We start from the raw sequence: 27,620 nt of genomic DNA on the forward strand, positions 1-27,620 counted from the left end.
TTTTTTGTTTCAAGAATATAATTACTTGTAACCTACTACTTTTGTCGGAAAAATGGTTGTGAAGATAAGGGATGCACGAACCCAGCATAGTTTAAAACTATAGTTTACTAATAAAAATTAAATTTTTTGTCGTCCGACTTTCGATTTGCCCCAATATTTTGTCGGACACTTAGATTTTTTTATTTAGCATATAATTACTTATAACCTCCTACTTTCGTCCGAATTTTTTTTTAAATTCGAGAAAAAAAACTACAGAACGATGTTTGTCATTGTTCAAGGAGCATGTACACAAATTTCCAGATCACAATTTTTCCAAAATTTTCCCCCTTGTCGGGAAATTTTTTTAGAAAATTTTGGGTACAGCTCTACGTCATGCCCTTTTATATGTTGTACATCGTGTGTGTACCGATTTTCAGCTAAATCGATTCAAAAATAACCGGGAAAAACTGTTTTAAAATTTTTTTTGACAATATACCTCTTCGTCGATAGCCTAAAAGAATTAAGTTTTCTGTTCGTTTGCCCCAACCATGGACGTATAAATAACGTCCATGGCCCCAACACTTTTGTCAGACAATTACATTTTTTGTTTAAGAATATAATTACTTGTAACCTATTACTTTTGTCGGAAAAATGGTTGTGAAAGGGATGCACGAACCCAGCATAGTTTAAAAGTATAGTTTACTAATAAAAATTAAATTTTTTGTCCGACTGTCGATTTGCCCCAATATTTTTGTCCGACACTTAGATTTTTTGATTTAGATAATTACTTATAACCTCCTATTTTTGTCGGAAAAATGGTGGTAAATAAAAAAAAAATCAGGAAATTCACATCTTCGGCGCATTTGACTACGCATATGCCCGGTGAAAATTGTCCCACAAGGTTACCACATTATTGTAAAAATATTTTATGGTAGATTCCGTTAAAATTATCCATGTGGTAATAAATTTATTATTTTCATAATTTTGACATATTTAGCGTGTCCGACGCGTCATACGGGCCAATATTTTTGTCCGACAAAATTGTTTTCGCTGTTTATATAATAAAAACCATTGATTAAAATAAAATGACCACTGTGGTTATAAATTTTTTTCTTGCATAAAATTGACAACTTCGTGACCGCTTGACAGACAAACGCCCCACTACCATAATGCGCTAAGCTCCAAATTTGTCCGACTCCACCCAAATAACAAGTACAAAAAGTTTCAACGGTGCGGTCATAAATAATAACTTTATGTGTGGGCCCAAGACCTATAAGTGGAATATAAAGCGTTTTTATAAAGCACACTAACTTGTTCGGATTACACTCTAACTGCGATCGAACAAAGGTGACATTTTGGCCTAAATTGGTAATATTTATGTGACAGTTGCGGTATGGACACTTCAGATTTGTTTTTATTCTTTACTGTAAGTATTTGTTTTATTATATTTATTGTTTTTATTATTTACTGTAACGTAAGATTATAACTTAATTCTTGTTCTCTATTTCTAATGTTTTCATTTATTTGCATTGAATATTAATTTGTTTTGTTGTATAGTCCACTTCGCAATAATTATATTTAAAATGAATTCAAGAATTTTTTGTAATTGGGCAACAATGTCAACTTAGATCTCTGACGTGCAACGGTATCTATATTGTATGGACTGTAGTAATTGGTCGTTTTCTTCTCTCCTCTTCTTTCTTCTGCATATTTTGTGTGTCTTTGTTGGTTGTTCTTCAAATTTTTCACGCCTTTCTCGTGTTCTCCTTTGAGTGTACTGCACGTACAGTCAATTTCTTTTGTCTATTGCGGCTAATAAGTGTTGAATTTTTTATATATGAATTTTGTTAATCATCACAAAATGAAATTGTTTGTTGTTTACATTATTCCTATTACTAATATTTATCGCCACATTATTTTTTATTGTCCATTATATGCAAACTGCTTATTAAATCACTAATTACTCATCCAAACATCATTGTTGTTATTCAAAAATTAATCGAAATAATGCGAATATCACGTTAGATGATGAGATAAGTGAAGTTTTTTTCAAGGACTATCTTTTAAACGTACCCTTAGTCCATGTGGTGAGGCCGCTCCCGTATGAAAAAAAAAATCTGATGTGGTTTCTTTGAGGATTCCTGTTCAAAAATGTCCCCTTTAATTAAATCAGAAGGGTGCCGAACGAACTTTTGGGCAAAAATTGTTTAAAATTTTTTAAAGCAAATTCAAAAAACCACTATTTTTGCCGCGAATTTTTTGAAGTTATACTTCTTTAGGCACGAGGGTAAATTTTACATTCACTAGCGCATGCGCACACCGACACTGTGGTATTATAGTCGCTACATCTTTATGTAGCGCAAATAAGGTGTGCGTGAAAAGAATATAATTATTATTAGTGTTTTTAGTAAATATATTTATTAAAATTTTTGTGTCTTTGGATTTGTCTTCCTCGGGAATAAGATATTTTATAATAATAGTAAGTATATTTAAAGTATTTTTGTATACTTCACTTGGCCTATTAAATTTGGCAGTATGTATGAGAAATCTTGTAACCTGTCAAAGCAAAGGGTACAGCGTGTGACCGGAGATCGGGAGGTCTATGGTTCAAATCCGTGTGTTTTCTATTTTTTTTTTATTTTTGGTATTTTTTTAATAAAATTTTTTGGAAAGTAGTAAGTAAAACGTAGTTTAATCTTTAAATAAAATACAAATAACCTGTTGCAAGTATATTTATTTCGTTGAAATCATGTAATAGAAGTAAAACTTCTTACGTGCGTATAAAGTACTGTTACGCGATTGACTCTACTATTTTATTTATTTATATCTTTAGGCACTAAGTTTAATTTAAATAAAGGAAGACTTACTTATATTATTTTATTTACATCACTTATTTATTTTAATACTTACAAATAACACCAACTAACACATCTAATTTATTTACAAACTCAAATTTATGATTTAATTAACTAAACATAATAATTACGATAACTAATAAATACATTTCACTAAATCCGATTCGAATACAATTATATCACGCGTCGCGGCTCGTTCATTGACTGACTGGCCTGTGCTCGAATTACTGTTCTTAAATACTCTGACAGCGGTCGTCTCGAATCGCCGTGGAAGGTCTGGCCTTTACTCGTAACGCCGAGAAGATTCAAGAATAACTAGGCCGGGTTGTGAGGCGTCACATTGCCCCCTCCTTAAAAGATGGTTCCTCCTGGAACCTTGTCGGGACTGGAACTGGATGCTGGTATCTGCAACTGGACCCTCTTTTACAACTCCCAGTTGTATAAAAGTGACAGGGGACGGTCTTCTCTCCGCACCAGTAACTATGCGGATTGCAACAGACTAACACCTGGACCTCGGTGTCTTGGAAAATTTCTTCTACCATATTTCGGATAACTCTCCAGTCTAATTGGCTGCATTCTAACTTTGGCATGGCTAACTTTTGCACGTCGGACTCCAACACGTGCTCTCTCAGTTGAATTAATGCATCCCATACATCTTGGTAGGTAGGTTGGTCACGGACAGTGTCTTTTGTCACCAGATAGAATAGGTAACGTGATGCATCTTGGAGTTTCAATGCTTTGCCAGGAGCTGGCAGTTGGCATTGAAGTTCTGCAACTCGACCAAACTTCCTTCGGAAGGCGGATGCCAACCCTCGTGCGCCTTTGATACTGGCCGGGATGGTATGGGCCAGCGAATAGTCATCGGGAAGTGCGAGAAGATCTCGCTTTTCTTCAGTGGTAACACCATGTCTTGCTTTACCGGTACCTCCGTAGGCACCCATGAACTCTTCAAAGGTAAGGTCAGGTATTCCTCGAATTTGGTTGACTTCCACTTCTTCATCTACGTCGTGGTCTCCCTCGTACGGCGCCAACCGGTTATGGTGGATAAAAATGGTCTCTTATAATTTTTCTCCAAAGTTGATTGTTTTCGAGTTATAAACAATTTAAAATTGAAAAAAACGAAAAATGGTGATTTTCAAGGCTTATCGGTTAAAAGTTATTATTATGAAAGTCAGAAAGTGACTAAATCAAAGTTTAATGCCCCGCTACAAGATCCCCAAGAAATTTTTGTCATTATTTTATTACTAAGCTGTTATTTTTAAGTAATAATATTGAGCGCCATGCACGTGGTAGCCGGACGTAAATGCTGAGTGCGAGAGAGATGCCACTCCGGCAGTCAAATTGTACATCTTACTTGCACCCTTGCACTCACATTTACGGCCGCCGACCACGTGCATGGCGCTCAATATTATTACTTAAAAATAATAGGTTAGTAATAAAATAATGACAAAAACTTCTTCGGGATCTTGTAGGGGGGGGGGGGCATTAAACTTTGATTTAGTCACTTTCTGGCTTTCATAATAATAATTTTTAACCGAGTTATTAAGCCTTGAGAATCGCCATTTTTCGTTTTTTTTTTCAATTTTAAATTGCTTATCACTTGAAAACGATCAACTTTAGAGAAAAATTATAAGACCTTTTTTATCCAGAATGATCCAAAAAACCAAAAAAAAAAATTGTCCGGGCCAAATTGTGATGTAAGAAGAGAATATTCTCGGCCAGAAAATTCTCAGGGAGAATATTCTCGGGCAGAAAATTATTTTCGAGAATTTTCTATATTGTTTTTGCCAATTCACCTCGTATATTTTTTGCATCCCAAACATTATTATTCTTGAAGCTCGAATACCATGAAATTCTTTTTCGCTTTCACGCGCATTTAGATCAAATCCCCGAAAATCTAAGTAGTCGGGGCTGGGGAATCCCATGAACCACTAGCTAGGTGTTTACAGTGTCAGTATTTATAGTTTTGGTGCTATATTCACTTGCAAATATTTAGAATGGATCGAAGTAAAGCATAATTTACTAAAACACCTAAAACGCTCACTATACTACTCGCGAAGTCGATCGAAGTTCAGCGAGTACGAGAGTGTAGACAGGTTGTTCATGTGACTTTGCTGCGCCTCGGCCTACTTGCATTCTGTGGCGGTTTTTGAGACCAAGTTAAAGAAAAGTAAGTTCTTATCGCTCGGCGTGAGTATGTTCCTCACGAAGTAGAAGAGTGTGTAGTGACGGGTACTTCGGACTTAGGTGAACTTTCCCGAATACTCCGGTCAACTTACGCATCCGAGGCTACAAAAATTACCATCAAGCTGAAAATTGGCAGGACTGTTAAAAATACCATCATAAATGAAATCTAAAAAGTCCTCATAAATCCGACCCCTGCTAAAAATTTTACGCGGGGTGAAAGGTCACCAAATATGGTTTTTAGCGATTTTCAGCGAAACGGTAAGTTTTATGGTAAAATTAGTGCTAACAAAAAATGTAGATTAGATAATTATCTATAAAAAATGTCTTATTACTTTTTTCCTGGGAGCCACCGTTTTTGAGATATAACGATTCAAAAAGTGGTAATCGTCATATATGCGCACACGTTTCCACACCACCTTTGAGATAGTGTACTTAGTGCGTTTTTTTAACGTGGTTTCCCCAGTAGGCCTATTCCACGGATCTGTTATGATTCTGTTTAATTTAAAGCTATTTAATAATTGATATTGACAAGGGTTAAAAATGATTAAACTTTATATAAAGCGGTATAAATTAAAAAAAAAGGGAAATTTATCAAACTGGTTCATAATTTTCTAATACTTCTGCTTCCCTTGTTCTTCTTCTCATTGTTCTTCTTCCTCTTCTTCTTCTTCTTCTTCTTCTTGTTCTTCTTCTTCTTGTTCTTCTTCTTCTTGTTCATCCTGGGTGCAAGTAAATTGTCCCAATAATGACACATCGCATGGCTCCTCGATAGAATCAAATGAATCCTCAATTGTTGGTGATTCAACATTGGTTTTGACAATTAGTGCATGCTACCGAACAAAACAGTCCAACTTTTTTGCAACCACATTTAGCGCTACATCCCTTTTTACAGTTGCAAAAAATTGTGTTCAGGAGTTTTTCCGGCGCACGGGGGAGTAAAGTTTGAATTGGTTCTAATGAACTGTCGACTAATTTCCATCCCCAGTCTTTTGGATCTAGCTGATAACCAAGCTACACTTGAACTTGATAATATACCCGAAAAAGATGTTGATGGGCAGCCGCTGAGGTTGGAGGAAGACAAGATAACTGCACTTGTTTTTTGTTTCGAGTACTTTTTAAAAAACATGCATATCGAAACTTATCTAAGCACGTAGTTTTCTTAGGCGCTCCATACATAGAGAGAAGAAAACTAATTCCGTTGGAAATAACTTCTTGTGGAGTTGAATTAGTTTTTTAAAAACTTCAGCACATTCAAGTATTAAATCTTGTATTTCAAACATTTTAAAAACAGTCGTTTTACCCCTCCTGAAAAATGCAGATGTCGTATCACAGCCAGTTATTGCGTGTAAAAATAGTATATGATTTTGACATTTTGCAAAAGTAGATAAACTTTTCGATGAATATATTTCCGATTGGTGTTGAGCTTTTCCAGGTTTTAAAAAAAAGATAGTTTTTTCGATTGGAGTTCTACCAGTGAGTAATACGAGCAAGTCTACATCTTCACCTACAACAATAGTTGGATTTGTTAAATTGAATTGCTCTATGGCTGTTTCAATTATCATTACGTCAAATAACATGCGCAAATAAAACAATATTCTGACATTTTTGTTATAACAATGAAAATAACACGAAATACACGATAAAAAAAATATAGGTTTAACACGTATTTTCACTCCGGAGTAGTACTCAAGACTAATTAATACCTCGAGGGTGTCATCTACCTGAAGGATTTCGCCACCCAGGAAAATTACGGTATAATTTGCATAAGTATTTATTAGTACTTAGCAATAAACATTTTGCCTAGAAAGTTGTCTTTCATTATTATGTTCAAACCCTTCGGAGAAGAGAATAGGTAGGGTGATTCGATTAGCTGACGAACGTGTTTATTCCGACAAAACCCATCTTTGCAAATTGAACTAAGGCGCATAAATAAAAAGAATTATTATAAGTTAATACTTTGTCATTTGTTGTATTTTGTTGTGTATTTTTGTTGGGATTAAGCCGTAAAATTCAAATAATTCTTATTATTTTCGCGTTACATTCACTTTGTAAAGATTTTTTTGTTGGGACTGTAATATAATACAGCTTATGGATTGCATCCCTCGGTAGACCGCAAGCTGTATAGTAGAAACGTTATCATATTTATAAGCTTATATTATTATGTGTAATATAAGTTAAGTTGACCGTAGAATATTATGTTTACTTGTATTACAGCTTCAGTGATGTATATACCTGGTGTACTAATACATATATTATGACGATTAGAAGTCTTTCAACTGTTTGAATCGTTGTATCTCAAAAACAGTGCCTCTTAGGAAAAAAACTATTAAGATATTTTTTATAGATAATTATCTATTCTACATTTTTTGTTAAAGATAATTTTACGATAAAACTTACCGTTTCGCTGAAAATCGCTAAAAACCATATTTGGTGACCTTTGACCCCGCGTAAATTTTTTAGCAGGGGTCGGATTTATGAGGACTTTTTAGATTTTATTTATGATGGTATTTTGAACAATCCTGCCAATTTTCAGCTTGATGGTAATTATTGTAGCCTCACTCCTATTTTTGAGTCTAACTAGACCGGTCTAGAAGTAATTTTGCGAGAGTGTGGTGCTCGCTTTAAAAGGAATATATGGACTGTAAAATTAACAGTGTACAAGGTAAAACAAGTACTTTTGCAACTTTTATGATAGGCAACACTTAAAAAATGCAACAAATGACAAAACATTTAGTAAAATGTGTTAAATGTCCAGTGGGAGCGAGACAATTACTTAAAAAGGATAAAAAAACCATTCATCAACTGCTTTTCAGCAAACACAGTTGTTAGATTCGTCCAATGACGGTAAACATGCCTTCATCCAGTACATCGACTGAAAGAAGTTTCAGTACTTATGGTTTTATCCACTTCTCTAAAAGAAACTGGCTTACTGGTGAACTTATGGTGATAAGGTAACTTTTATTGCTCAAAATTTAAAATTGTTAGACGTAGACCAATCCATGACTGAGCTGGCGACTAGTGGAAAACAAAATCCCACAACTTCTCATCAGTACATTGAAATGCAGAATGTCGATGACCAGGATGAGCTAATTATAGAAATAGATTCTGAATCTGAGGCCTCATCTTTTTCTGATTGGCTCACCACATTCAGTATTTGCTGTTAAGAAAATTTCATTATTTTTTGTCAAATAAATTTTTTTTCTGTTGTTTTTGTATTTTCTTATACAGTGCGTCCGTAAAGTAACGGATAAATTCACTATTTTGTAAACCGGTGATTTTAGGAAAAAATCCCGAAACAGGTCGATTTTTGTTTTTAAATTAAAATTTTTTGGCCGTAATCGATGATTTTTTAAAATGAGAATAGGGATCATGTGATAGCTCATTTGAAAGGGCATTCAATTCTCTATTCAGTAATATAAACATTGTCATAATTATTTATATAGGGTGGCCTTCTTTTTTTAATTAAATTAATTGACACAAAAATATGAATTTAAGCATGTAATTTATTTAATTTTATGTTCATTTTACTGCTGTCAGAAAACAGAAAAAAAATTTATTTGAAAAATTAACATTGATTTTGGCTTAAACGAAGTGTTCAAACTGCTTTAGAGGCATGTGGGTGGTAGCTTTAACATTGAATTTAAGCGAAAAACAATATTTATTGTCAAATAATTTTTTTTCTTGTTTTCTGACAACAGTAATACGTATTTTGAATGAAATAAATTACATACATTCATCTTTTTGTCTCGATTATTTTAATTAAAAAAATTTTTTTGTACACCCTGTATAAATAATTATGTTAAGGTTTATATTACTAAATAGATAATTGAATGTCCTTTCAAATGAGCTTTCACATGACCCCTATTCTCATTAAAAAAATCATCAATTACGTCATCACGCCCAGATGGATGACGTCACTAGTATGATATATATGCCAAAAAATCGTAATTTAAAAATAAAAATCGACCTGTTTCTGGATTTTTCATTAAAGTCGCCGGTTTACAAAATAATGAATTTATGCGTTACTTTATGGACGCACTGTATATAAAGAACACTGTTATTTCGTCTCATAATTTTGTATATAATTTAGTGATTTTTAATATTCTATTTCATCTTTAACAATGTCCATAAGCGCGTCATAAGGTTCATTCTCAGACAATTCTCCATATCGAGAATATTCTCGGGAATATTCTCCGATTTTGCATTCTCGAGAATTTTCCAACACTAGGGCCAAAAACAAAGATTTTTGCAATTTGATTAAAAAAAATTGTTAAAAAAACTTTGGCCCACTTTTCACGTGGGCGACTTCTTGAAGCTTATTCTGGGATGTCTCACGAATGTAATTATGCAAATGTTTTCGTCTTGTCTAAAGACGATACATAAAAACGAAAAATGAAAAATGGGAAATGTAAATACAGCTTTTCTAAGTAAACGCGGAACATTGAGTAATTTAACTATGGAAATAATGCTAGACAATTATTTGTTTAAGAATTTTACAAGAATGTCAAAAAGTGATTTCGAACTATTAATAAATAAATGATAGGGCCAAGAATAGAGAAGAAAGATCAAACATGAGAACGCAATACCAATCTCAACAAGATTCGCAATTGTTATTTATATAATATATTAACAGTTTTAGTTTAATATATTTATTCAGGGTGCACTACTCTTCCATTTGTCTCACAGTTCCAGAAGTATGCCAAGTTCCACAACTCTGGACGTCAATGTACTGCATTAATAAACCTTATTGTGATTTCATGTGACCACATATTCATCTTTTCTTTGTATGTTTCGACAAAACCAAATTAAATTTCAACAGAGTACAGGAAATAAAAAAGAAATACAGAGCAACATGCAACATTTTCCACAGCAGTTCGACTTTATCGGCAACGCATCAGGCACTGCATTAGTGTTCAAATACCAGTAAGATTTCGGCCACATGGCTCAGCCAAACAGCGATATTTTCATTAGATGGCTGTAATGTTGCCAGAAACATACCAAATATATATTTTCGGCAACATATTGCTTCAAAAACTAGCCCGTCTAAATGCCCCTTTAGACATAGACCAATCCATGACTGAGCTGACAACTCGTGAAAAATAAAATCCCACAACTTCTCATCTGTACATGGAAATGCAGAATGTAGATGACCAGGATGAGCTAATGATAGAAATATATTCTGAACCTGAGGCCTCATGTTTTTCTGATTAAATTTTTTCCGACACACACAGTTGTTGTCACATCTAGGTGTCTTTCTGTACACTATTATTATACCTACATAAAATTGTAAATTTTGGTTGATAAATTGAATTGAATTGAAAATCACCACATCCATTACCATTATTTGTTGCTAAGAAGCTTTCATTTTTTTATCAAATACATTTTGTGTTCTCTGTTGTTTTTGTATACAATTTCATGATTTTTAATACCCTATTTTCATCTTCAACAATATTCCTAAGTGCGTCATAGGGTTCATTCTCACAAAATTCTCCATATTGAGAATATTCTCGAGAATATTCTCTGATTTTTCATTCTCGAGAATTTTCCAACACTAAACACAACTAAAGGAAGTAGAAAATCAAGTAAAAGCTGATTCTCCCTTTTATTGCTAAGACAAGTTTTTTAACCAAAAAGGTTTTATTCTTTTTTAAATGAAAGCAGTGAACAAAAAAAAAACAAAGCAGAAATAATATTGGGACTAAATGCTTGTACTTGGTGACATCCATTGTTTTCCAACGGTTAAAAAGTGAACATTGCGCCACTAATTTTCAACTTTTTTAAAAATAATTCGAGTTTTATTCTTTGTTTACATTATGGTAGGTGAGCAAAGTATGCTAAATGTGCAGTCACTCGAGAGCTTTGGGGACCTATTGGGTTGTGAAGAGTAGGTCCTAAAACCAAAAAAAGTTAAGTGAAGTTTTCCATTTTAGTGGGCGCTTGCCAATTTTTAATTTAATTTTCCATTTCCAACAATCGTTTTTTCCGATTATAGCGACATCTATCCATAATTCGAAAAAATGTTTCGAATAAATGTTACTTATTTTTACGTAAGGAATCCAAAACTGCCATAAAAAATGAGGGTTTCTATTTAAGATTTTAAAGTAACCCCCCACCCCACATCCATGGGGGTTCGTGTTTGGTGACATTCGACAGATTTTTGAAAAATATTGAATAAGTGTATTTTACAGTTTTTTGATCTGATGTTGATTTCGCGAGATATCGCGGGATTCGTATTTAAAATATTAAATTTACCCCCCACTTTTCTCCGTAGGAAGTCGTGTTTGGTATTATTCGATAGATTTTTAAAAAATATTGAGCACATATTTTTTAGTTTTTCGATCTGTCATTCATTTCGCGAAATATTCGCTTTTTTCTTGTGAAATTTTGGGACTCACCCATTTTCTTACGCCCGGCTCAAATCGTCAGATTTTTTAAATATACACTCTTTTGCATGTATTTAACTTACCTTATCTTAATCTGACAATTTCGAGTTTTTTTAAGGATAGATTTTTTTTCGGGTCCCCCTTAACGAACTCCCCTGTGTTAAGAACCAATATATGGTAGAGGTACATTTGTAGGGTACCAGGTTTCTCCCCATATGATAATCTGACGCGCTCGAGTAACTGCAAAAATCCCCGCTTGGGCTCCCCTACCATTAGATCATATTATCAATAAATTTTTCTATTATTCCGTTTATTTTTAATACCTCTCAACAAATTGTTGTTGTTGTAAACAGTCTTGTAACTTTAAAATTGGTTTTTCTCAAAATCATGGATGTCTTGATGACATCCATGATTTTCTCCCGACACCCTTCACACTCTTGTTCTTCATACGGGAGCAGTCTCACAATATGGGCTATATTATACCTTTTAAACGTACCCTGTACTTGAACCATTCATAAGGAACTGTTTTTTACCTTCAGCGAGGTAATTATTTGATTTTGACTGATTGTATCCGTATAGTAAAAAAATACTTTATGACTCATTGGATTTTTTATAGATGTAAAAGAACTGTCTTTGGAAATCACCTTGACATAAAAAATATCTGGTATTTGATAGTTGTAATTAACTGGTGGTTTGATCAAATTGTTGCTAAAAAATTTGTGGTTTTTATCGATAATCGATGATATTATAAACATGTGTCTTTTGTTTTAAATATAAACAGATGGATTATTATTTTCCACAGAGTTCTAGGTAAAGTTATACTACGTATATTTCTGAATAAATGTTTAAACATTTAATACTAGACCAGTATTCCAGACTAATAAGGATTTTCTCGGGACACTCAAAGATCCAGGTAGCTGACTACTTTTTTAGTTATTGTAGACCTATAGGAAGAAAACCTACCTGTTTCCTGCCTAGAGTTCGCGTCCGTTTTTAATTATTAGCAATTTAGAGCAAAAATCGCGATTTTTTCGATTTTTTGCACTCCATTCAAAAGCTAAATAGTTGACATAAAATTACAAAATTCAGTTTTTTAGAACATTGAAAAACTTTCAAAATGCTGATTTTCGAAATTTAAAAAGTTAATTTGTTGCTATGCAAACTGCAAAATAAGTGAAAATCGTTATTTGTTAATAACTTTTACTAAAACTACCTTAGAACTTTTGTGTTTCACCAAAAGTTGGGTATTGGCGTACTTAACAAACCTTTAAAATTTGAGACCGATCAATTAATTAGTTTAAGAGTTATTCTATTTGTTTATCCCAGAGACCTTTATTTTGCAATAAGATAAGACAAAAAATAATGAAGATAGGGTAATTCTAAGTATGCCAAATGAAAGTAGAAGAGTGATAGTATCAAAATGTATTAAAAAAAGATAAACAAAATAATTAATAAAGTCAAAAATCCTAATGCCAAATTTTTGAAATTTTGTAGTTTATAAACATTTCGAATAACTTTAAAAATGTTGTCCGTAGAAACAATCTTTTTATATATTCGAAGAGATAGTATTTTAACACGAATTTTCAAATAAAATAATTTAGCCTGGGTTCATTTGGGACAAAGTTAGCCATATGTTTTTTTAATTCACAGCTAATTTGTTTATAATAAATAAAGAATCTCATTAATGCCATTTTAAAGAATGGGATTTGTATTTTTTCTTAAAAAATTTGCACAAACATTGTACCTTCACCTCTACGATTTTTCAAAAATGTAGTTCAAACGATTACTAGGGTTCCCTACAAATCCACCGAGTTAAAATACCGAAAAAGCAATTTCAAACGAATATAATTTTATGTATCTCCGGATCAACTCAATGGATTTTTATCTTTCTTTTTTAATTTGTATGTAATTTCTACGTACATTACAAATATGCAATTTGTTTATAAATTTATTAATTAACAAACAGTCTAATTTGTTTAAACAATTCTTGAAAATCTATTTTTTTAATCATAGTAGCATTAATGATCATAGAAAAAGTTATAGTAGACTTTAATAAATAAATGATTTTTATTAGAGAAGTAATTATTTATTGAAGCTAATTTATTTATTAAAGTGTACCTTAACTTTTTTTATGGTTAATAAAGATAGTATGATTAAAATCATGGATTTTTGGGAAACAATTATTTTTTCAATAATTGTTTAAACAAATTTGAGTGTTTATTAATTAATAAATGTCTAGACAAATTGCATATTTGTAATGTACAGAAAAATTACTTACAAATTAAAACAAGAACGATCAAAACATATGCAGTAGATCCCGAGATATAGAAAATGATAGTAGTTTTAAGTTACTCTTTTTAGTTTTTAAACTCGTGCATTGGTCGGCTCCCAGCTCCCCCTTCACTTACCACGGCTAGTCACCAATTGAACTATATTTTTAAAAATTCGTGTAAAATACCAGCTTTTCTAATATGTAAAATGATTTTTTTACGGACAATATTTTTAAAGTTATTCTAGTTTATAAACTACAAAATTTTACAAATTTGACATTAGGATTTTTGACTATATTAGATAATTTTTTTTATCTTTTTTTAATACATTTTGATAGCATCAGTTTTCTACTTTCATTTGGCATACGCAGAATTGACCTATCTTCATTATTTTCTGTCTTATGTTATTGCAAAATAAATGTCTCTGGGATAAACAATTAGAATAACTCTTAAATTAATTAATGGATTTTACCCTCAAATTTTGAGGGTTTGTTAAGTACCCCAATACCCAACTTTGGGTGAAACACAAAAGTTCTAAGGTAGTTTTAGTAAAAGTTATTAACAAATAACGATTTTCACTTATTTTGCAGTTTGCGTAGCAACAAATTAACTTTTTAAATTTCAAAAATCAGCATTTTGAAAGTTTTTCAATGTTCTAAAAAACTGAATTTTGTAATTTTATGTCAACTATTTAGCTTTTGAATGGAGTGCAAAAAATCGAAAAAATCGCGATTTTTGCACTAAATTGCTAATAATTAAAAAACGGACGCGAACTCTAGACAGGAAACAGGTAGGTTTTTTTCCTATAGGTCTACAATAATTAAAAACGTAGTCAGCTACCTGGATCTTTGAGTGTCCCGAACATGGTCTATTTCTAGCTTATTACCCTGAAGTACAGGGCATTTATCACAAAATAAATCGATTTTAAAATACAGCACCTAGAGACTTATATATTACAGCACCTAGAGATATATTTTCGTGTATAATGTATTTACATTGCAAAATTAATGAATTCAATAAATTTAAATTTAACCATGTTTATTCAACAAGATTCAGAGACAATCACTTTATGCTTCCACAACATCGTTCTGTATTGTTGGAAGGTAGCACACATTATGCAGCCATAAGTTTCTTTAACAAATTGCCAATAGATATACGCATGAATTTACATCAGCCAAACTTTCGGAGGTGTGTACATCAATACATTTGTGAGCTAGAGCCATGCTCTAAAAATATCTTTTAAGTATGTGTTGTCATATTTATTAATTTATATACTTTTTTATATACTTTTTGTATTTACAATTTATATACTTTTTGTATAAACTTTGACTTGTCTCATACATGTACTTTGTACAATGTCGCATGTGATGAATAAATTTGACTTGACTTGACTTGCAACTTTTTGCATTTAATATGTGGAAATGCATAATTGCATATAACATGCATCCAAAATCGCATAATCATGTCAAAATCATTATGTTTAAGGCCAGATTTTGTTATTCGGGGGTTTTTGGGGTCACTGAAAATGAATACGCAATTAAAACCGATCCCCGGATCACCTGGAGCCCAGGGTTACTGCTAGAGCACGCCATAAAAAAATATTTGGTATTTGATAGTTGTAATTAACTGTTGGTTTGATGGAATTGTTGCTATAAAATTGTGGTTTTTATCGATAATTAATCGATGATACACATGTGTCTTTTGTTGGATAAAAATAAAACATATAAACAGATGGATTCATATTTTCCACTGAGTTCTAGGTAAAGTTATACTACGTATATTTCTGAATAAACGTTTAAAAAGTTAATACAAACTAGAACAGGGCATTTATCACAAAATAAACCGATTTTAAAATACAGCACCTAGAGACTTGCAACTTTTTGCATTTCTTTTAGGATGACGTCAGAAAAAAAGAATAGAAAAATGGGTGAAAATGCATAATTTCATTTTAAAATGCATAACATGCTTCCAAAATTGCATAAACATGTAAAAATCAGTATGTTTAGGGCCAGATTTTGTTATTCGGGGGGTTTTTGGGGTCACTGAAAATGAATACGCAATCAGAACCGATCCCTGCAGACCCAGGGGCCCAGGGTTACTGCTAGAGCACATCATAAAAAATATTTGGTATTTGATAGTCGTAATTAACTGTTGGTTTGGTCAAATTGTTGCTATAAAATTTGTGGTTTTTATCGATAATCGATGGTATACATGTGTCTTTTGTTTTAAATATAAACAGATGGATCATTATTTTCCACTGAGTTCTAGGTAAAGTTATACTACGTATATTTCTGAATAAAACGTTTAAAAAGTTAATACCTATAGTAAGCAAAACTATGTAAACTTGCATGCACACAAATCGGTCCACTTCAAAATTTGGTCTTTTTGATGTCTCGAATTTCGTAAACCTGTTGTCTGATTTAAGTGATTTTTTTAAATATGTTATAGCCTGATTCTTTAACAATATCGATGTAATAATATTGTTGCTAAACAGGTAAATTTTCATTCTCTACCGGGTGTACGTATCAAACTGTGTTTTTTTCTGAAAGTTCGCATCAGCCTATAGAATATTCTAGCATTTATAAAATACTGAAATTAAAACCTAACTATAGCCTCAGGTGTTCTTAACATTCTGTTTTTTTATTCATTCGCTTATGTTGGATAATAAAAAAGTTATTTTCTTAACAACTAGCCATGTTCTTCAGCCATCAGTACAGGGTATTTCTAAATAAGTGCGACAAACTTTAAGGGGTAATTCTGAATGAAAAAATAATGACAGTTTGCTTGATAATCGCAATGTCGCGATATCCGCAAATGCTTCGTTTCCGAGATACGGGATGTTGAATTTTTTTCTTACAAACTGATGATTTATTTATTGCTTTAAAACCGGTTAAGATATACAAATGAAATTTGGTGGGTTTTAAGGCGTGGTTATTGTACACTTTTGACATACAATTAAGAATTTTATATTCTCTCACTCTACTCAAAAAACTTATAAATTGACATTGACAAATGAGATGAAAATGGGGTTATTCGGTTATTTATAGTCGATCGTCAGAGTAATTAAAAACTGAGTGGGAATATAGACATTCTTAGTCGATATTTGATCTTGTGTTTGCAACGGGTTTAAAGTTAAATGAAATTAAATTAGATAGAGGAACATAAAGTCTAAACACAGATAGGGTTAATAATATTGAAACTCCACAAACCGCGTGACTAGATACAGTGCTAACAAAAGTTTCGAGGACTTTTAGTAGCAAAATTTTAACGCTACCTTACAAGTACTCGTAAATGACGTTATATCACATATATGTGATGATGGTCATTCAAAAATTAAAATTGACATGTTTTAAGATTTTTTGAATGCAGTTTCTTTCTGAAATAATGAATGTATTCCATAATTTTGCATCACGCCGTATATTTCAGGTGAATGTTCTATAAAAATATCTCCGCGTATCACATTTTTAAAGGCCAAAGGTTTGAAGATAAGACAAATTGACTGTTACTAACAATTTTAGCAACCCGTCTATTTCGACAAAAAAAATACACAATACAGCGCCCTTCAAAGACAAATCGGCGTGGTATCGTGCTAAGCACAACCAACGCGCTTAACTTAATCCACATTAGTAAAGCAACTCGTACGGTCACAGCATCGAACCGATAATACCCAAACGTGGTTTACGTCGTTGATTTTAATTGTTGCAGTGGTGCAATCGGGTCTGTATCCTTGTTGGATCGAAAGTAAAAAAGTTGAAAGTGTTGATAGACATGAAAATAAATAGAGTGAATTATTACATAGGCCGAAACTGGTAAGTTCACATAAATCTGTACAACTTTTTAATGTATAGCAAAAAATGTAAATTTTAACTTGAATATTCCCAATAAATAATTTTAACAAACATTAATATGGTTAGTCCAGGGCGCATCTGTTTTAAGATGGACGTTGAGAGGTGACTCATATTTTTTTGCAAAAATGGCTTGGAATTAACTCATAGTAATAATTGAATTATTCTCCCACTCAAAAAGGTCCGGAACATTGTTTAAATAATCAAAATGTCAAAAAATGAAGGAAAAATTAGATTTTTTTCTTCGTTTTTCGATTATAACTTTAAAAGTATTCAGTTCAGAGAAAAGTTGCACCAACATAAAAGTTGCGTAATTAAATTTCCTACAATATAGGATTAGTTAAATTTTTTAAAAATTTTCACCCTTGTTGCAAAATAGCAATAATTGCGAAAAACCCATAAAAAACAAGTATTCGCATTTTACGTTTTTCAACCATTTGATATAATAAAATATGATTTCAACTTTATGATATAATAAAATAATACTGTAAATCTCATTGAATTCGGTTCAACAGATTTTGCACAATAAATTTTGCAATCCAGCATTTTCAAAAAAAAATCATTTTTTCAAAATGTTGCAGGACTGAAAATAAAGCAGATAGCAAGTTGAAATTTTTTTTACATATAGAAGAATACTATACATTTCATTTGCAATTTGGAAAATTAAAATCGGTTAACAACCACGGCGTCAGGATTATTTTTAAATAATCATTAATTTTTGGTGCTACGCGCAGAACAGCGGTGTTCGATTCACATAAGTTGATTTCCACCAAAATTTCTTCCAATTTATCTAATATATTATTTTCTTACTCTATATTTTGTTGTATTTTAATATTTTAATTCCACAAAAATCAAACTAATTTCATTATTGTTTGTGAAATATTGTTTAAACAATTGCATATGTTTAAAAATAATAAACTTTTATTCTCTACGTTAAAATATATGAAAAAAGAAGGTTTTTGCTAAAAAAGTGTTATTTTATTTTGCAAAATATATTTAACCGATCTTAATTAAATTTACAGTAATGTTTTATTATATAATAAAGTTTTTCTGGGTGAAATATGAAGGTCCTAATAGACCTGGATCCCGCGTACCAAAAAAAAGTTGATTAATAGCAAGCTGAAAATTTGGTAATAGCTTAACGGAGTCTAGTCGGACAAACTTTGATGTATGGGAACACTGGAACAGGGGAAGTTTTAATTGTGGAACAGGTTAAAAATTTGGAACGTCAGATTCATGTCGGACAGAACTTCCAATTGATTTGTTACCATTTCATTAAACTCTCATGCAAAAATCAGACCAACTGGGCATTTTAATGAGTGGAATACGGAGAACATGTCAAATGACAGGAATTATGTTGGTTAGTAATAGCGGTATGGTTTTTGCATGAGAGTTTAATGAAAGGGTAACAAATCAATTGGAAGTTCTGTCCGACAAAATACATGGAACGTTTTCGTAATCTGACGTTCCAAATTTTTAACCTGTTCCACAATTAAAATTTCCCCTATTCCAGTGTTCCCATACATCAAAATTTGTCCGACTAGACATCGTTAAGCTATTAACAAATTTTCAGCTTGTTATTAATCAACTTTTTTTTGGTACGCGGGATCCAGGTCTATAAGTGTAGCATAAATGGTTGAAAAACGTAAAATGCAAATACTTGTTTTTTATGTTTTTTTTTGCAATTATTGCTATTTTGCAACAAGGGTGACAATTTTTAAAAAATTTAACTAATCCTGTTCCTGTATTGTAGGAAATATAATTACGTAACTTTTATGTCAATGCTTTTGACTTAGGAAATGAATACTTTTAAAGTTATAATCAAAAAACGAAGAAAAAAATCGAATTTTTCCTTAATTTTTTGAGATTTTGAATTATTTATACAATGTTCCGGACCTTTTTGAGTGGGAGGGTAAGTCAAATATTATTTTATGAGTTATTTTCAAGCAATTTCTGCACAAAAATATTAGTCACCTCTCAACATCCAAATAATGTACTAATATTTTTACAGATGCGCCCTGGTCTAGGTGTCATATCATTGTATCAGGTGTGTGTGTGTGTGTGTGTGTGTGTGTGTGTGTGTGTGTGTGTGTGTGTGTGTGTGTGTGTGTGTGTGTGTGTGTGTGTGTGTGTGTGTGTGTGTGTGTGTGTGTGTGTGTGTGTGTGTGTGTGTGTGTGTGTGTGTGTGTGTGTGTGTGTGTGTGTGTGTGTGTGTGTGTGTGTGTGTGTGTGTGTGTGTGTGTGTGTGTGTGTGTGTGTGTGTGTGTGTGTGTGTGTGTGTGTGTGTGTGTGTGTGTGTGTGTGTGTGTGTGTGTGTGTGTGTGTGTGTGTGTGTGTGTGTGTGTGTGTGTGTGTGTGTGTGTGTGTGTGTGTGTGTGTGTGTGTGTGTGTGTGTGTGTGTGTGTGTGTGTGTGTGTGTGTGTGTGTGTGTGTGTGTGTGTGTGTGTGTGTGTGTGTGTGTGTGTGTGTGTGTGTGTGTGTGTGTGTGTGTGTGTGTGTGTGTGTGTGTGTGTGTGTGTGTGTGTGTGTGTGTGTGTGTGTGTGTGTGTGTGTGTGTGTGTGTGTGTGTGTGTGTGTGTGTGTGTGTGTGTGTGTGTGTGTGTGTGTGTGTGTGTGTGTGTGTGTGTGTGTGTGTGTGTGTGTGTGTGTGTGTGTGTGTGTGTGTGTGTGTGTGTGTGTGTGTGTGTGTGTGTGTGTGTGTGTGTGTGTGTGTGTGTGTGTGTGTGTGTGTGTGTGTGTGTGTGTGTGTGTGTGTGTGTGTGTGTGTGTGTGTGTGTGTGTGTGTGTGTGTGTGTGTGTGTGTGTGTGTGTGTGTGTGTGTGTGTGTGTGTGTGTGTGTGTGTGTGTGTGTGTGTGTGTGTGTGTGTGTGTGTGTGTGTGTGTGTGTGTGTGTGTGTGTGTGTGTGTGTGTGTGTGTGTGTGTGTGTGTGTGTGTGTGTGTGTGTGTGTGTGTGTGTGTGTGTGTGTGTGTGTGTGTGTGTGTGTGTGTGTGTGTGTGTGTGTGTGTGTGTGTGTGTGTGTGTGTGTGTGTGTGTGTGTGTGTGTGTGTGTGTGTGTGTGTGTGTGTGTGTGTGTGTGTGTGTGTGTGTGTGTGTGTGTGTGTGTGTGTGTGTGTGTGTGTGTGTGTGTGTGTGTGTGTGTGTGTGTGTGTGTGTGTGTGTGTGTGTGTGTGTGTGTGTGTGTGTGTGTGTGTGTGTGTGTGTGTGTGTGTGTGTGTGTGTGTGTGTGTGTGTGTGTGTGTGTGTGTGTGTGTGTGTGTGTGTGTGTGTGTGTGTGTGTGTGTGTGTGTGTGTGTGTGTGTGTGTGTGTGTGTGTGTGTGTGTGTGTGTGTGTGTGTGTGTGTGTGTGTGTGTGTGTGTGTGTGTGTGTGTGTGTGTGTGTGTGTGTGTGTGTGTGTGTGTGTGTGTGTGTGTGTGTGTGTGTGTGTGTGTGTGTGTGTGTGTGTGTGTGTGTGTGTGTGTGTGTGTGTGTGTGTGTGTGTGTGTGTGTGTGTGTGTGTGTGTGTGTGTGTGTGTGTGTGTGTGTGTGTGTGTGTGTGTGTGTGTGTGTGTGTGTGTGTGTGTGTGTGTGTGTGTGTGTGTGTGTGTGTGTGTGTGTGTGTGTGTGTGTGTGTGTGTGTGTGTGTGTGTGTGTGTGTGTGTGTGTGTGTGTGTGTGTGTGTGTGTGTGTGTGTGTGTGTGTGTGTGTGTGTGTGTGTGTGTGTGTGTGTGTGTGTGTGTGTGTGTGTGTGTGTGTGTGTGTGTGTGTGTGTGTGTGTGTGTGTGTGTGTGTGTGTGTGTGTGTGTGTGTGTGTGTGTGTGTGTGTGTGTGTGTGTGTGTGTGTGTGTGTGTGTGTGTGTGTGTGTGTGTGTGTGTGTGTGTGTGTGTGTGTGTGTGTGTGTGTGTGTGTGTGTGTGTGTGTGTGTGTGTGTGTGTGTGTGTGTGTGTGTGTGTGTGTGTGTGTGTGTGTGTGTGTGTGTGTGTGTGTGTGTGTGTGTGTGTGTGTGTGTGTGTGTGTGTGTGTGTGTGTGTGTGTGTGTGTGTGTGTGTGAAAAAATGGCTTGGATGCGGGTCCGTTAGCCACAGATTTTTATTTTATTTTTACCTCAATTTATTAGTTTTGTTATATTCCCACCTATCTGACTCAAATGACTATATTTGTTTCTTTCAAGTAGTTTATGAGTAATTTAAATATTTCCATTTTATGACAACTTAGTAGATATTCTATACTAATTGGAAAATGAACTTGTGTTTGTCGTAAATTGTAATACAATTGATTTATATATCTCTCGTTAATTTTGCATTCAAAGAAAATATGTCATATCATTGGATAATATTATTAAAGAGAAAAGTTCACAATTAATTGGAACATAAAACTTTTATTTTCTACATCCGTGTTAAAAATGCAATTTTTAGCACTCCATACGAGCGTTAAAAATGCTACTTTAAGGCACTAGTGCTTTAAAATATTTTTAAGGCACTGCAGTTCGTATTGAGCGTTTAGAAAATTTTGATGTAATGTCAAAAAATAAAAAATGGAATGTCAGTCACGTTCAAGTAAAAGTTTTTGTAGATATTGTCCTGTAATTACGTTTGTAGAAAAAATATTGTATGATATGCGTGTTAAAAGAGTACATTTTAAAGGCACTCATGTGAATTGCAGAACTCGCTATCGCTCATTCTGCAAACTTTCACATGCGTGCCTTAAACGTGTACTTTTAACACTTATATCATAAGGTCACTTATCCTGAACATCCTGAATTATCCTGAACAAACATCCTGAATCACTTCAGGATGTTTAATGACGGTATGCGTCAGTCGCAAATCTTGTGCTTAATTTTTGTATTTAACAGAATCTAAAAAAAATCTACTTTTTGCGCATATGTCTCGAGAGATATTGCTCCTACAAAAAATTATGAGGTAAAAGTTTTGTTTTTCAATTTTACATAATATTTGACTAGCTATAAATTGAACATTTGATATGTATTTATTGTCTAATGAAGTTATTATCTAAAAGTTTTTATTGCTCAAAATAAGCTTTCCATCTTACTTTAAATAATCGAAAAGAACTCTTTCACATACAAAGAAGGGCTCCAGCTTTCAAGTGCACTTTAAAGAATTTGTCAACTAGGAAAGCCTAGGAAATTGTTTAAAGTTATGGTGGTGTGGGTAGCCACTACACAACACGCCAATTCACTTTTTGCTCGGCGCACTGAGGGCAACCTCGACCACCAAACTTAAAAAAATTCTCTAGGCTCTCCTATTTATACAGGGTGTTTCATTGGGAAAGTAACATACGTTAACTGTAGAAAGAGGACACTTAGGCGACCTCAAAAATACCATACTTAATGGATTCCATTAATAACAAAGATACTGGGTGTTTTATCTATTTTGCCATTTTCTTAATTGGTTCATAACTTTTTAACCACACTGTATATTTATTTTATATTTCACACGCAAATATCATTTAAGGTGTACAATAAATTAATTTATTTAGAATTGTAAAAAATCCAGATCTGGATTAAAAAATATTGGAAAAATGTTCCGACCCCAAAACAACACCCTGTACATTTTAAATTTAAACAAAAAAATTTTTTTAAAATGGATTTTTCAGTTGAAAAGAGGATGAAAAACTACATTCAGTGGTATAATTTGAATTTTCGGCAAAATGATTTTTCTGGTGAAATTTTGAATTTGAATTCGGAAATTAAGTGAATTGCCAGAGCTCTAAGTAGAAAAAAATTGAAATACAGCTTACAACTTGTCAACCTCACTGTATATTGATTTTATATTTAATACGCGAATATTCTTTTAGGTGTCCAATCAATTAATTTATTTACAATTATAAAAAATCCAGGTCCGGTTTAAAAAATATTGTGTAAATATTCCGACCCCAAAAAACACCTCGTATATTAATTTTCTTTAAAATGGATTTCGCATCTGAAAGGAGGATGAAAAACAAAATTAGTGGTATACTTTGAATTTTCGACAAAATGATTTTTCTGGTAAAATTTTGAATTTGAATTCTGAAATTATGTCAATTGCGAGAGCTCTTGTAGAAAAAATTAAAATGCGACTTAATTTTAATTAATACCATTATTTAATCTAAATTGGTAAAATGTTAATATTTTAGTGATTTTTTATGTGTAAAAAATAGTTTTTGGCGAATATTCATCTTTAAATAATGAATAAATAATAAAGGGTCAATAAAGAATACATCACTTTAATCAACAAAATAGCTAAAAATTATAACAAAACAGCGAAAATTTGCAACATAATCACTATTCAAAACTAAAGTACTTATTCAAAATTACCACCATCAAAAATTATTTTTTTTATACGTAGGTACGGTAAATTTCTGTAGTTAGGTCCCTAGCGTCATGTGTACTGTGTATTGTGTGTGTTGAGTAAGTGTCTTGTTACATTGCAAAGTCGACGTCATTGTCTTTGCAAAGAGACGCTAATTGTATCCGAACGTCTGCGGTCCCTCCGGTGAGTACCGATCCCACAAGGACAGAAACTATTTTCATTTATTAATTTATAATAAACGAAAAATTTCTGACCCTGGTGAGATTCGAACTCACGACCATTCGGACCTTTCGATCCAAAGGTAGGCACTCTTACCACTGAGCCACAGAGGGGGTCATCAAAAATTATTGTTATTTGTGCAAGTATTAATAGTTTGCCAATTTAGATTAAATAATGGTATTAATTAAAATTAAGTCATATTTTAATTTATTTTACTTTGAGCTTCGCAATTCGTATAATTTCAGAATTCAAATTAAAATTTTTACCAGAAAAATCATTTTGCCGAAAATTCAAAGTATACCACTAATTTTGTTTTTCATCCTCTTTTCAAATGCAAAATCCATTTAAAAAAAAATAATATACAAGGTGTTTTTTTGTGTTGGAACATTTATACAATATTTTTGAATCCGGACCTGGATTTTTTATAATTGTAATTAAATTAATTGACGATACCTAAAAGAACATTCGCGTGTTAAATATAAAATCAATATACAGTGTGGTTGACAAGTTGGAAGCTGTATTTCAATTATTTTCTACTTGGAGCTCTCGCAATTTACTTAATTTCAGAATTCAAATTCCAAATTTCACCAGAAAAATCATTTTGCCGAAAATTCAAAGTATATCACAGAATTTAGTTTTTTTAGCCTCTTTTCAACTGAAAAATCCATTTTAAAAAAAATTAATGTACAGGGTGTTTTTTTGGGGTCGGAACATTTATCCAATATTTTTTAAGCCGGACCTGGATTGTTTACAATTGTAAATAAATTAATTTATTGTACGCCTTAAATGCTATTTGCGTGCCAAATATAAAATAAATATACAGTGTGGTCAACAAGTTATGAACCAATTAAGAAAATGGCAAAATAGATAAAACACCAGCATCTATCTTTGTTATTAATGGTGTAAGACCCATTAAGTATGGTATTTTTGAGACCGCCTAAGTATCCTCTTTCTACAGTTAACGTATGTTACTTTACCAATGAAACACCCTGTATTAGTTGACCGATTTCAATTTTTCAAAGTGCGTTTAAAACCTTGAGATTTTCTATATACAGGGTGTCCAGAAACTGTACCGACCAACGAAAATAGGAGATTCCTCCGATAATTTTAACATAATATAACCCAATTCACTTAGACCGAAAATGCTTCCTAAGGGAGCTAGAGCTCTTTGAAGATGGCGTCTTGTAATTAGTTTTTCTTAAAAACCCCCAGAATGCTTCTATTTAGAAAAACGAAAATTATTGGTATTGGTACACATATTTATCATCCAGAGATAAATCGATTCCATTCATTGTGCACTGTGGATTTCTAGTACCGGTCATAGGCGCCCGTTTTGGGTAAGCCAACGGTTGTTTTATCCCACAACTTTTTTGTATTTAATTTTTAAGGCTTTTTGACTATGGATTATTAAATTGTGAGATATTCTCGTCACTTGCTTTAAGTCCATAGGATTCTAGAAGAGATTCCACCATATTCTAGAAAAATCGATTTGAAAATTTTTTGTTTTTTTGAATTAAAAAAAAAAATTAAAAAAAAAACTATTTAGAAAAACTAAAACTGGTACGTTTATTTATATTCCAGAGATGAATCGATTTCATTAATTATAAATTTCTAGTACAATCATATGCGTCCGTTTTGGGTAGGTCAACGGTTATTTTATCGCATAATTTTTGTCTTGTATTTTTAAGCATTTTTGACACCCGTGTTGAGCTGCCCCCCCCCCCCACTTGCAAAAATCAAAAAACAAATAGCCCTGATTTATGAGCTATTTATGAGCTCTCATATTCCACAAACTAAAAATTTTGAGCTCGTTCCACTGAGCAGGAATTTGATACTTTAGTGTATTAGGGGGGGCTGAGTCAGCCCCCCCACTACTTAAAAATAGGAATATTGAATCGGTTTTTGCGGCAGAATTACGAGCAATTTATGAGCTCTTGAAATTATATGGTTTCCATTTTTGAGCTCATCCCCTTCACCCCCAAACAACCCTTTAATTGATTTAACATAAGAGAAAAATGCTGAGAAAACTTAAAATATATCGTATTGCGGATATAATTCCTATAACTTATATACTCTAAGAATAAACTATTAAATCACGTGCATTTCGATTATTGAGCTACAACCCCTTCGCAAGAAAACCACCCTATCTTCCCGGCTTAAGAGAAAGTTGTACTTAAAATGCATTAAACTAATTATTTGGCGTCGACATATCATTGAATAATTTATAAGCTTCCAACTTATTACGCGAATTTAGATCAGTAAATTACAATTTATTTTGTATAGTGCAGTCACTGAAGGTAAAAATCAACAATTACCTTCAATTTCGGTGAACCTTCATCGATTTTCACGAAAATTGGTCAGTGGTTAGAGGATACGTCAAGAAACAAAGGTGACATGGTACCACCTTGCGCCTTTACCCTGAGAGTGGATACCGCCCCTTCTCGGGGGTGAAAATTATTTTATTAAAAATAACTGCACAAATCAATAAAAGAACAAATTAAAAGCAAAATTTATTATATAAAGTTAATAAAATAAGTCAATACTTTTTAAGCTATTAAAGATCAAAGATTTTAATTATTCGTGAAAAAAATGCATGTTATGAAGCGGTTTTTCGTAAATCACTGAAAAACTGTAAGTTTTTACAAAAAAGTTAATAGTAATTTAATTCGTAAAGCTTATATTCTAAGCATAAACTCTTAAATCACGCGCCTTTCGATTATAGAGTTACAACCCCTTCGCAAGAAAACCATCCCATATTCCCGGCTTAAGGGAGAGTTGTACTTAAAATAATTTAAATTAATTATTTGGAGACTACATATCGTTTAATAATTTATGAGCTTGCAAAATATACGCATGTCAATTATTGAATTGCCATTTTCTTTCTATAGTACAGTCACTGAAGGTAAAAATCAACTATGACTTCGATTTCGTTAAATCTCCATTAATTTTCACGAATTAACAATAACAACTTGGGGTTTTAACCTGGGGTATATGTCACCCCTTCTCGGGGGTGAAAATTACTTTATTAAAAATAACCCCACAAATCGAGAGAGGGACAAATTGTAAGCAAAATTTGTTATATAATGTGATTAAAATAAATTAATACTTTTTGAGTTATTAAAGATCAAATATTTTAATTTTTGTGAAAGAAAATGCATGCTTTAAAGCGATTTTTCATAAATAACTCAAAAACTGTAAGTTTTTACAAAAAAGTGTTCATCACTAAAATTGAAGCCAATAAAAAATATAATAAATTGCTTACTTGAAAAACCCTTTAATGTTAATTTAAAGTAAGTTATTGGTAATTAAATGTATATTTTTTTCTGCGACTATTCAAATCTAAGAATTCAAGCTTAAATAACGGGAAAGAGATGCATTTTATAACACTTAGGTACTAAATACTTATCAAAGTACTTAGAAATACCTATCCAAAATGAGCTCCAGAAAAAGTTGATAGCATCAAAATCCGCTCACCAATTTTCGTGAAAATGAATGCAGATTTACCGAAATCGAAGGTCATAGTTGATTTTTACCTTCAGTGACTGCACTACAGAAAGAAAATGGCAATTCAATAATTGAGATGCGTATATTTTG

General features: G+C 32.9%; 2 protein-coding genes across 2 annotated transcripts in view; one reads left to right on the forward strand and one right to left on the reverse strand.

The window, feature by feature from the left end:
* The window catches only part of LOC114328009 (uncharacterized), a 269,631-nt gene that overhangs the window by 180,486 nt on the left and 61,525 nt on the right, over positions 1-27,620 (reverse strand). The gene's annotated exons all lie outside the window — the stretch shown is intronic.
* The window catches only part of LOC114329433 (glycoprotein 3-alpha-L-fucosyltransferase A-like), a 53,581-nt gene continuing 43,187 nt past the window's right edge, over positions 17,227-27,620 (forward strand). The window contains exon 1 of the mRNA XM_050642005.1: positions 17,227-17,483. The gene's annotated coding sequence lies outside the window, so the exon portion shown is untranslated. The remainder of the gene's footprint in view (positions 17,484-27,620) is intronic.

The sequence above is a fragment of the Diabrotica virgifera genome, chromosome 1 (genome assembly GCF_917563875.1).
Source record: "Diabrotica virgifera virgifera chromosome 1, PGI_DIABVI_V3a".
In the NCBI taxonomy this organism is placed as follows: Eukaryota; Metazoa; Arthropoda; class Insecta; order Coleoptera; family Chrysomelidae; genus Diabrotica; species Diabrotica virgifera.